We start from the raw sequence: 11,130 nt of genomic DNA, 5'->3' as shown, positions 1-11,130 counted from the left end.
GCCATAGGTCTAAATGTCAGGTGGAATCGCTAGTCTTTTAAAGGGCACAGATGTTAGACTTTAGATTAGACAGTTGAGAAGGTGTGAAGTTTTTTTTTTTTCTTCCAATTAAGTAGAACTGAAAATTCTTGGCATTGAGTGCATATATATGTGTGTGTGTGTGTGTGTGTGTGTGTGTGTGTGTGTTGTATATCTTCTATTCTTGTTGATTATATTTTTTGATAATGATGTAATTTGCAGGCATTTGTTAAGAGCTTGGGTAAGGGGCTGGAGAGATGGCTCAGCGATTAAGGGCACTGACTGCTCTTCCAGAGGTCCTGAGTTCAATTCCCAGCACCCGCATGGTGGCTCACAACCATCTGTAATGGGATCTGATGCCTTCTTCTGGTGTGTCTGAAGACAGTGTATTCATATATATATAACTAAATAAATCTTGAAAAAAAAAGAGTTTGAGTAAGTTTGATACATCATCCAGCACTGAAGAAGCGATGTATCTGTTAAGGCTTTTCCATGCTCATTGCTAGGTTAGCTGGACGTGGTGGTGCACACCTTTAATCCCAGCACTCAGGAGGCAGAGGCAGCGGCAGACAGATCTCTGTGAGTCTGAGGCCATTCTGGTTCTACATAGTGAATTCCAGGACAGCCAGAGTTATATAGTGAGACCCTGCCTCAAGCAAAACAAAACAAAACAAAACAAAACAAAAGCAAAGAACAAAAATTGCTGTTGTCTTAGTTTATTATTTTTACTCATTTTTGTTCCTGTGCATCATCTGATGGCATCCCATATAACTCAGAATAAAAACTAGCACCTTCCAAGTGCTAAAGATTAAACAATTTGGTCTTGGTGAAATGTTTCTTGCTGCTTTCTCTGTAAAGATAATTTTCAAATCCGTTTTTACTTCCAATCCCTTAGTTCCCATCAATAACATCTCTGAGACTAATTAGATGTTATTAAATGTCTTGGCCATTGGTTTTGGCTTATTCCCTGACTAGCTCGTAACTTATTTAACCCATTTAAACTACTCTATGTCTACCATGTGGTTAGTTACCTCTCCTTCTGTCCCGGGCCTGCTCCTTTCTTAGAAGTTTAGCGTCTCCTCAGAGTCTCCCTGCTGGTTTATATCTGTCTTCTCTCCCCTAACCTCCCTTAAAGTATAACTTCTGTTTTATTTTTCCAAAGTATTTTTCTTTCTGCCTTCATGAAATCACCTCTTTACATGGGCTTTGGTGGAGGTCGTGGTGCAGCGCCAGCAGGTCTGAATCGTGGTGGGAGTGTTCGATCCTTCTAGGCTTCAGAAGATCGATTCCTGACGGCCTTGCTATGAATGGCCAGCTCATGCAGTAATGCATCTTGACATAGAGCTTGGGAAGCACATACACGTCAAAGATGCTTGCTTCAAATATGTCCCTGACAGCAGCGGCTTCTACGATGTTCCGAATGACAAACTTCTTAATGGTCTTATCCTTGGGCATGCACAGGGTGCAGTTCGTGCAGTGAATTCGCTGCACATGGCTGCGGCCCTTTCTGGCACCACCGTCATTTCTCCTTTTTTTTTTTTTTTTTTTTTTTTTGTTTGTTTTGTTTTGTTTTTGTTATATTGGAGCCAAGACTCGGAAGAGTTCTCCATTTCTCTTTTATCGCTTACTATTTCCCAGAATCCCCTCTCTTCCTGCCAGCGTCCCACCTTCTATTTCCTGCGCCAGCTCATTGGCCATCAGCTGTTTTATTGACAGGTGATGCTTATAAGATAGTCTCTCTACATTTCTCTCTGGCTATAAATCCATCTTGCTGTTCCTTGAACATACCAGGACTGCCTCTCCCTGAGACCTTGGTCCTTGCCACCTCGATGGTAGCTCCTCAGGAGAATATATGAAGTCCCTCCATACCCTGCCCCTTTAAAAATATTTACTTAATGTATATGAGTGCTCTATCTACTTGTATACCTGCATCCAGATGGTTGTGAGCCACCATGTGGTTGCTGGGAATCGAACTCAAGACATCTGGGAGAGCAATCAGTGCTATTAACCACAGAGCTATTTCTCCAACTTTTCTCTTCCCTTCTTCTTTTTTTTTTTTTTTTTTGGTTTTTTTTTTCCGGAGCTGGGGACCAAACCGAGGGCCTTGCGCTTCCTAGGCAAGCGCTCTACCACTGAGCTAAATCCCCAACCCCTCTCTTCCCTTCTTTACTCAACCAAATGTCACTTTTTCTTAGAAAGACCTTCATTGACCTGTCAAAATCCACGTCTCCTTGCTTTTGCTAACTTATACAACCTATTCCTTCCTTGTTTTTCCACAGCACTTCTGGGTATATGATGTAATATTTTCTATTACTTCTTTGGTTCAGGTCTCCTTTCACTAGACTGTAAACCCCATGAAGCAGAAATTTCTGTTGCCTCACTACCGAATACACTGGCATAGGAACACTTTGTGAATCACAGCACAGGGCTCACAAACGAACAGATGCTAGATAAGTGGTTATTGACGAATGCATTAATTGGCTGGGAAAGGAGACCACACCATGTATAATGGGAGAAAGTTGCCATTGAAGTCAGAAGACCCCCTGACCTTGGGCAGGTTGCCACCAACTCCATTGTTTGTCAGGTGAGGACAATAGAATAGGCTTCCATTCAGGACCATGTGGGGATGGACCAAGTTGATACAGGGAAGATGCTCTCCAGAGTTAAAAACACCTTTTCCAAGGCACCAAAGAAGCCCTCAGAAAAATGAGTTAAGGAGATAAAACGAGTCAGGTGTGTACTACAAAGGCCAGAACTCTTTTTATTTTTTCTCCTGTGAACTATGAAACCGAGTGTGTGCCATGCTTAAACTGCCTTTTGCTCTTGCACCCAATAGGTGTGCTTTGCTTCCCGTCTGAGACGAGAGGTCAGGGACTCGTACATGCATCTGAGGTCTCACATTGCCACTCGTTGGTGAAGTGGAGATTTCTGGGTTTTTGTTTTTTTTTTTTAACTAGGTCATATCATCATGTGATGCTTTTCTGGAAGCTGTCTTGTGAGAGGATGTTTTGCTGGAGCTCACTCTTGAGAGGGCATGTGCTGCTTTGCTTTTGAAAGGGCGTGTGATGTTTGGAAAGAGTATAAATGGAATCCCACAAACAGGAGAGGTCCCTCTTGCCTTGTGACGCCATGTGACACTTCACTGGTCTGCTGGTTCTCCGCTGGTCTTCACTTGGTAGAGGAAAACATAGCCAAGAACTTCTCGTGGTATTCTGGCCAATTCTGCTAATTCAGCTGAGCCTTGTGGTTTCTGCTGGATCGAGCCTCCTCTACTGATTTGTATTTTGGCTATTGAACTGGACTGGTGGCATCCTGACAACAAAGAGGGGAATTGCTCCAAAGAACTACTACTGAACAGGTCTACGCCCCCTTTCTTCTATTAATCTTCTTTCTCCCCTACTTCTGGTTGGTGGGCTTCTAAGGGAGGTTAAAGCGTTTAAGAAGTCTAAATAAAGTAGTTTTAGAGAAAAAGCTAAGCCAACATTTTACACTATTGAGGGCTTACTGTATGCCACACAAATGGTGTTTGCATGGTGTAATTATCATCACAACATCAAAACACCTTTGAGCGTATTTTACTGGAGGGGAAAATGAGGCAGAAAGAGATAGGAACCTATTCTGAGTTTGGCTGGTGGGGCCAGGATTTGAACTTAAGCTATTATTTTAAAACTCTGATAAAACAACTACTCTGTTATGCTGCCCAGGATAGATTAGCTTCCTATGAATCCTTGCTGTAGTATAGAATACCACAGTCAAATCCACAGCCATATGGGTCTTTCTGGTGAGGAGGCTGGGCCAGCATGGGTACTCTGATGCCTCTGGACATTGTTCGGCATTGCTATAGGCTTTAAAGATTGTGTCCCTCCCCAGCACTGCCTTATACCTCACACTTATATGAATCACAAGGCAGTCACATACGATATTGATAAAAATTTAAATTTCGAAGCATATCAATATTTTAAACCTGTTGATCAATGGGGCCAGGGAGAAGGCACCTGCCATCAAGCCTCATGCTATGAGTTTGAATCCTGGGACCCACATGGTCGAAGGAGAGAACTGACTCCCACAACTTGTCCTCTAACATCCACTAGCACTCTGGCTCCTGTGTACCCATACCGTCACACAAAATAAATGTAATAAAAATGTTAATAACTGCACTGGATCACATAAAATATTTAAATGTGAGTTTTCCTAATGATAGAGTTGATCCGCATTCCTTGAAGCATGTTAGCAAACTCCAACTTTAAAAATTGGTAAATAAAAGGAGAAAGTCAAGAATTTAGGGGTGGAGAGATTGCTCAGCAGTGAAGACCCACTAGAGGCTCCAGCAGAAGACTTAGTTTTGGTTCCCAGTCCCTCTAACATAGCTTACAACCATATGTAACTCTAGTTCCAGGGGATCTGATGTCTCTTTTGACCTCTGTGGGCATGCACATCTAGTCAGACACACATGCATACAAATAAAATAAGTACTAAAAACTTACATTACCTTCTAAATTAAAATTTTATTTATTACTGTTATTGTTGCGCTCTCTCTCTCTCTGTCTGTGTGTGTGTGTGTGTGTGTGTGCGTGCGTGCGTGCGTGAGAGAGAGAGAGAGAGAGAGAGAGAGAGAGAGAGAGAGAGAGAGAGAGGGAGCGAGAGAGTAAGAGAGCGCATAAGTCTCACTGTGTGTGTGTGCATAGAGGACAACTTCTGGGAGATGGTTCCCTTTGTCTACTGTGGGTTCCAGGCATGGGTTAAGGGTAGAACTTAGTCCTTAGGCTTGTGTGTCTAGTGCTTTTCCCAGAAGAGCCCACTTGCCTACCCTATATTGCCTTTACAACCTTATTGTGATGATGCAGAGTGCAGATGACAAGTGAAGATGTAACTGACATGGGTACGGCCATGCCAAGGTCCTAATGCCTCAGACCCCTGGAAACAGCGAGGCCTTCCCCGGGTCAGGGTCAGAGGATCTGCAAGGCCTACCTTTGGTCCAAGTTTGGATATTTTTGAGTGTCTGGCCTTTAGCTAAATCTGGTGTCTGTAGAAACTATCTATTCCATCTTCGTTCCTCTGAATGACCGTGTCGAAGACTGCTCGCTACCTGTGAATTGTAGCTAACCCTCCTCCTTCTGGCTTACACTGGACATAACAAAGGCCCTGAGCTACCCGATTGCTGTTGTACCTCCCCATCAGAGTGCACTGCTCAGTCACTCGCAGGTTTTCCATGTCTGTCATTTGTTGCCTCCCTCATCCTCCAAGGCAGCTCAATCCCAAATCTATGCAGGTCGCAGAAAGTATGATTAACATACAAAGCTCTACACATGCCTGATGTGTATGAATTTGTGAGGTTTGACACATGCAAATAGCTGTAATTACAACTAAGCTAAGAAAGTTTGATTAGCAACCAGGATTTCCTTTTAATCCTTTGTATGTAGCTAAAGTATTTAACACATTTAGATATTTTTTAATGGTCCTGGACTTTCAGCGCAGAGCCTCTACACACGTTCTATGGATGAGCCTTTACACATGCTTTACAAATGACAACTGGTCTACCACTGAGCTGTGTCCACAGTGCCCCTTCTATCCCAATATGAGGTATACATACTGTATTGTTACCCAAAGAAGCAGCATTTAGCATAACTAATGGTTTAAACCCACAGAACCCATCATTCCCTCCACCCTCTGAGTGTCTGGCCACTATTCCTGTTCAGTAATTCCATGCATTTGAGTATTATAACTATGTCATATAGGTGGACACATGCAGCAGTATCCTGCTATAGAATAGCTTATTTACACCAAAATTTTCACTTAGCGTAAAAATCTCCCACATTGTTGCAAATGGAAGGGTTTCTGTCTTTGTTTCTGAAGCCTGAAAAGCAGTCCAGTGTATGGACACTTTCTGTGTCCATTCATTTCTCAGTGTTCTCCTCTGTATGATGTCTACTGTGAACAATGCTACATGGTTGCTTAGACATCACTTTGAGCATGTACTGACCTGCATTCTTATGAACATGTAGTCAACAGCAACTCATATAGTAGCTCTATTTTTATTTTTTAAACGTAATTTGCATTCTATTTTCCATAATCGCTAAAGAATTTTATATTTTCTCTTATAATTTTTTGAGACAGGGTCTCTCTCTCTTTCTTTTTTTAAAAATTTATTTATTTTATGTATATGAGTACACTGTAGCTGTCCTTAGACACACCAGAAGAGGGCATAGGATCCCACTCAGATGGTTGCGAGCCACCATGTGGTTCCTGGGGATTGAACTGAGGACCTCAGGAAGAGCAGTCAGTGCTCTTAACCGCTGAGCCACCTCTCCAGTCCTTCATTATGTCTTTCTCTCTGTCTCCTTATAAAAGTGGCACCGTGCATGTCAAGAAACTGATAGTGTCTCCTTAGCAATGGACTTCAACATAGAAATGAGTGAGAACAATATTCTTGTTTTGCAGCCCAGGATGATTGGGCATCAACAATGCTGACCCAGGGGAGGGAAGCAGCACATGGAACAGTGTCCCGCTGTGCTCTCACGAAAACTGAACTTGAGTATAGCTATGCTTAAAAATTCAAAGTAGTATAATTTACAGAAAATACAGAGGACGATTTAAAGACATTTGTCAGCAAAATCTAGTTGGTGGGAAACTTTAGAGACAATCTAATTATTTTTTTTCTTTAAAATTATATTTATTTGTGAGTGTATGTATGTGTCTATGTATATTGTGGGAGGGGACATACCTCACCACATGTGTCAAGGAGTCTGTTCTCTCCTTCAACACTGTGCGTCATGGGACTTGATCTCCAATGGATGGTCCTGACGGGAAGCACCCCTACCTGTTGAACCATCTCACTTACCAAAATTTGTTTGACTTAACAAAAAATATTGCAAAGAATAAAAGAAAATTGAGAGTCTCTGATTAAAAAGATAAAATACTGGGGCTGGAGAGATGGCCTAGTGGTTAAGAGTGCTGTCTGTTCTAGAGGACCTGGGTTATATTCCCAGCACTTACTTGTAAACTCAGAGTCCTCTGTAACTCCATTCCCAGAGGTATGACGCCCTCTTCTGGTTTCTTCTGGCACTGCACATATTTGGTGAACAGACCTACAGGCAGGCAAAACACTCACACTTTTAAAAAAAGATCTAGATGATTAGTTCACCTAACCTATTACTTACATTTCTGAAATTCCCTCTAGTAATGAGTGTTTCAGAAAATGTTGGCAGATACAAAACATGTTTTTGTTTAACTTTTCATTAAGCTAAAAGGAAAAAGGCTGATAACATTTACGTTGCTGAGGTTATAAAGCCACTATAAATCCTGTTCGCTGCCAATGGCCATATAAAGTCACATATCACTTTGGAAACTCTTACAGTGCTGAGCATATGTCTGTCCTACTACCCAGATGTTTGCTCTTTGTTCTGCTGGGAAGTGAATTGAGAGAACATGTATTTGACCGTGCAGCTACATCGGCAGTCCTGCCCTTAAGCAGATTTCAACAAGAATGTTTGTAGCCATGCTGGCCCTGATGTCTTGTTTCTGAGTATAATTTCCCTGATGGACAACCCCATTCATGATGCTCATATGTCTTTGTCAATGCCAGCGCAGGTCCTATTATTTTTATCTTATAATTTAGTTTCTTATCATCATCATCATCATCATCATCATCATCAACCATCAATCATCATCGGTATGTATAATGTTTGCAGGTGTGTGTGCAAACATATATGACATGGTTCAAAGGGAGGTCAAAGGACAAGTTTTGGAAGTCAGTTCTCTACCTCCACTGTGGGTCCTGGGTATTGAACTTGGATAATTGAATTTAGATCTTTAGGCTTGTATGGAAAGCATTTTTACCCACCAAGCCATCTTCCTTGTTCAAGGTTATTAGTTTAAGGGCCATCTTAGTAGCCATTTCCTCTGGATAATTTTCAAGCCCTGTATCTTATGTCCACCTCAAATAGGCTGAGTGAAGTGGCGATTTTGATTGTGTCATGTGATGCAGACTCATGTAATGTTTTGCTGAAGAAGATACTGAGAGGACACATGATGTTTGGATAGACTATGAGTAGGACCCAACAGACAGTGACAATATGCATGCATAGCTAGCTGTGCAACACTTTGTTAGCCTCAGCCTTTGCTAGGAAAGGCATGGCAGAGAACTTCTCCTGGCTTTTCGGCTGGTTCTTGGTCGCTCCTGCTGACTCTTGCTGATTTGGTAGAGGCCTGGCAGTTTCTGCTGGATCGTGCCACTGTTGCTGACTTATGTTTGGTGACACTTTTGACCTGGTCTGTTCAGATCCTGACACTGCTGAACTGGACTGCTGGTATCCTGACAACAGAGATCGGAATCGCCCTAAAGAACTACTTCTGAACGAACAGGTCCACATCCCCTTGTCCCATTACCATCTTTTCTCCCCTACCTTTGGATGGTTGGTGAGAAGTGGGATCAATGCCTTTGAGAACCCTTATTAGGGCTGGAGAGATGGCTCAGCGGTTAAGAGCACTGACTGCTCTCCCAGAGGTCCTGAGTTCAATTCCCAGCAACCACATGGTGGCTCACAGCCATCTGTAATGGGATCCGATGCCCTCTTCTGGTGTGTCTGAAGACAGCTACAATGTACTCATATATACTAAATAAATAAAGTTAAAAAAAAAAAAGAGAACCCTTATTAGAGTAGGTTTTGAAAAACTAAGCCTATAGCTGAGTGTCTCTCCTCTGTGGACTCATGGCACTCTGAACATATATCTTCTACTGCTTTGTCACAATGTTATTAAATGCTCTGAAATGGCTCCGGTCCCCTACTGGACAATGACATTCCTGAGCATGGAATTAAGTCTTACTCATTTTGACATCTTGGCTGCAATCAAATAATCAACAAATTCATTTGTATTTTGATTATTTTTTTTTCATTTTCCTCCCCATCACTGATCACAGTGGACCAGGCAGGATGATTTATAATGTGTGGCTGAAAGACGAATACGGGAAATAGGCCCATTTGAAGGCTGATTTCCATTCAACTTAATTATCAGAGCCAAAAATTCTCAGGCTTGGGAAAACAATTACAGGTAATCCAATTTAACTAGCCGCATGACAGTTAGAGACCTTTCAATATTTCTTCGAGTTGAGAAGCTGTGGAAAAGTGTACACCAATGGTGATAGAAAACGGGGACTCTCTAACTGTCTGGAGATCCTGTCATGTCCTCTTTCTTTCAGTTCAGGATGTGTGGGAATGATGCAGCAGGGTTACTTGAATTGGCACACATGTGTTTACATACAGATGCACATGTAACCCACCCCATGCTGTAAGTTTAAATTTGCAAATGGCTTAAGATGATAAACACAAGCACTTATCTAAAGTGTTAGGTGTTAGCCGGGGACTGAGACAGTACCCTGAGAGAAAATTATTTTTAATTTGAAGTTAAAACCATCTTCCAAAGAAGGGGCTCTAAGCAAAAGAAAAGGAATTGATAGATTCCATAGAGGAAGGTAGGGGCCGAGAACCCACCCTACAAGTGGCTGCCAGCTAGAACCAGCAGTTTGGGCACCCTCTTGCTGATGAATGGAAAAACAGGCTGTGAACCTTGAGTCAATTGTATTGCATTGCTAACTTCAAGTACTATATTGGTCACCGAGTTTTGGGAACTCCTGGGGTCAGATCTGTCCATTACAAAGTAAAGTGTGGCTGTGTTGAAAAGTGGAAAATTTTAACTTTGTCCAGAGGCGTTCTGCTGCATCATGGCAAATACTCTTTGTTGTTTTCCCCAAAGTTGAGTTGAAACCAGCCATTCTGGGGATTGTTGATTCTAGCTTTAGCCCTGGGCACATAGAACAAGTTTTAATCGCCTGCCCATTAATGACCTTTGACTCTTCCAAGGCAGTCTGGTTGTGTGATCGGAAATCACAGAACTTGTGGATACTGTGTGCTTCATACAACGCTGGCCCATGGTAGTGCTTCGCAGATTGGAAAGCTCTGGAGTGCTGGGTCTACAGCCGTGTGCAACCAGGTAGAGTACATTTTGAAACATCACAAACATCATCCAAAGGAGTATCGAAAGGGTGGGTGGATTTTACTACACTCTGTCCGCAATGGAGCAAACGGGCAAATGGAATAAGAATTCATATTGCAGTGTACTTCATGGATTGGCAATAGGAAAAGCTGGTTGAAATAGAGCAGAAACACTATTTTACAAGAATTTAAACTTGTCAGGGTGGGGTCCTGGAGAGATGGATCGGACAGAGGTTAGGAACACTCACTGTTCTTGTAGAGGACTTGGATTCAGTTCTTAGCGTCCATGTCTGGCAGCTTTCAGTTGCTTGTAATTCTAGCTCCAGGGATCTGATATCCTCTTCTGGCCTCTGCAGGCACCCATTACACATGTGCATACACACAGAGAGAAATAACGTAAGTCTTAAAAAATGAATTAGAATAGACTCCATAACCATCTGGTATTGACTCATCGGTGTCCCCGGGTCAGAAATGCACATGCTAGAAACTGCAGGTTCTTCAGCATGATTTTGAGGTGTGGGTCAACAGTGGCTGTGATGCACCATTTGCACTGGACTACTCTGTGCTAAGCAGCCATCTTCACAATATCCTTTGCGTACGTTTGGGAATTCCCTCTGATCTGCGATCCTTGGTGGTTCTGACAGACACTTGATCCTTCTGCCCCAGTTTCTCAATTCCAGCCATTCTATACAATCAGTTACAGAAAGGAAATAGTTGACCCAAAGAAAATAGCATGCCGTGTCTTGCATCCAGTCCAGTTTGGCTTTAATGGAAGAGTTACAAAGGTGGTGTCAGTTTGGGTGTAGTAAGATAAGCCTGGATGTGTATTATATTGGAAGAATAAGCAAGAAGGATGTTGGGAGATTTGTCTGTCCTTCTGGGGTTTTTCTTTTCATTCTCCTCATTGTCCTTCTGTGTGTGTGCACATGTGTAAGAGTGTGGTGGTTTGAATGAGAATGGCCCCCTTAGGCTCATTTGTTTGAATGCTTGGTCTCGAGCAGTGGAACTGTTTGGGAAGGATTAGAAGGTATGGACTTGTTGGAGAAGGTGTGTCACTGAGGATTGGTTTTGAAGTTTCAAAAGCCCATGCCAGGCCCAGTCAGTCAGTCAGTCAGTCAGTCTG

The 11,130-nt window shown here is 42.5% G+C and overlaps 1 pseudogene; it reads right to left on the bottom strand.

Moving 5' to 3' along the window:
• Positions 1 to 1,178: 1,178 nt before the first annotated feature.
• LOC116900203 lies at positions 1,179 to 1,548 on the bottom strand (annotated as a pseudogene).
• Between the last annotated feature and the right edge of the window lie 9,582 nt (positions 1,549 to 11,130).

The sequence above is a fragment of the Rattus rattus genome, chromosome 5 (genome assembly GCF_011064425.1).
Source record: "Rattus rattus isolate New Zealand chromosome 5, Rrattus_CSIRO_v1, whole genome shotgun sequence".
NCBI lineage: Eukaryota > Metazoa > Chordata > Mammalia > Rodentia > Muridae > Rattus > Rattus rattus.
The sequence above is the reverse complement of the archived record's forward strand: the minus strand, read 5'-3'. Positions and strand labels throughout refer to the sequence as shown.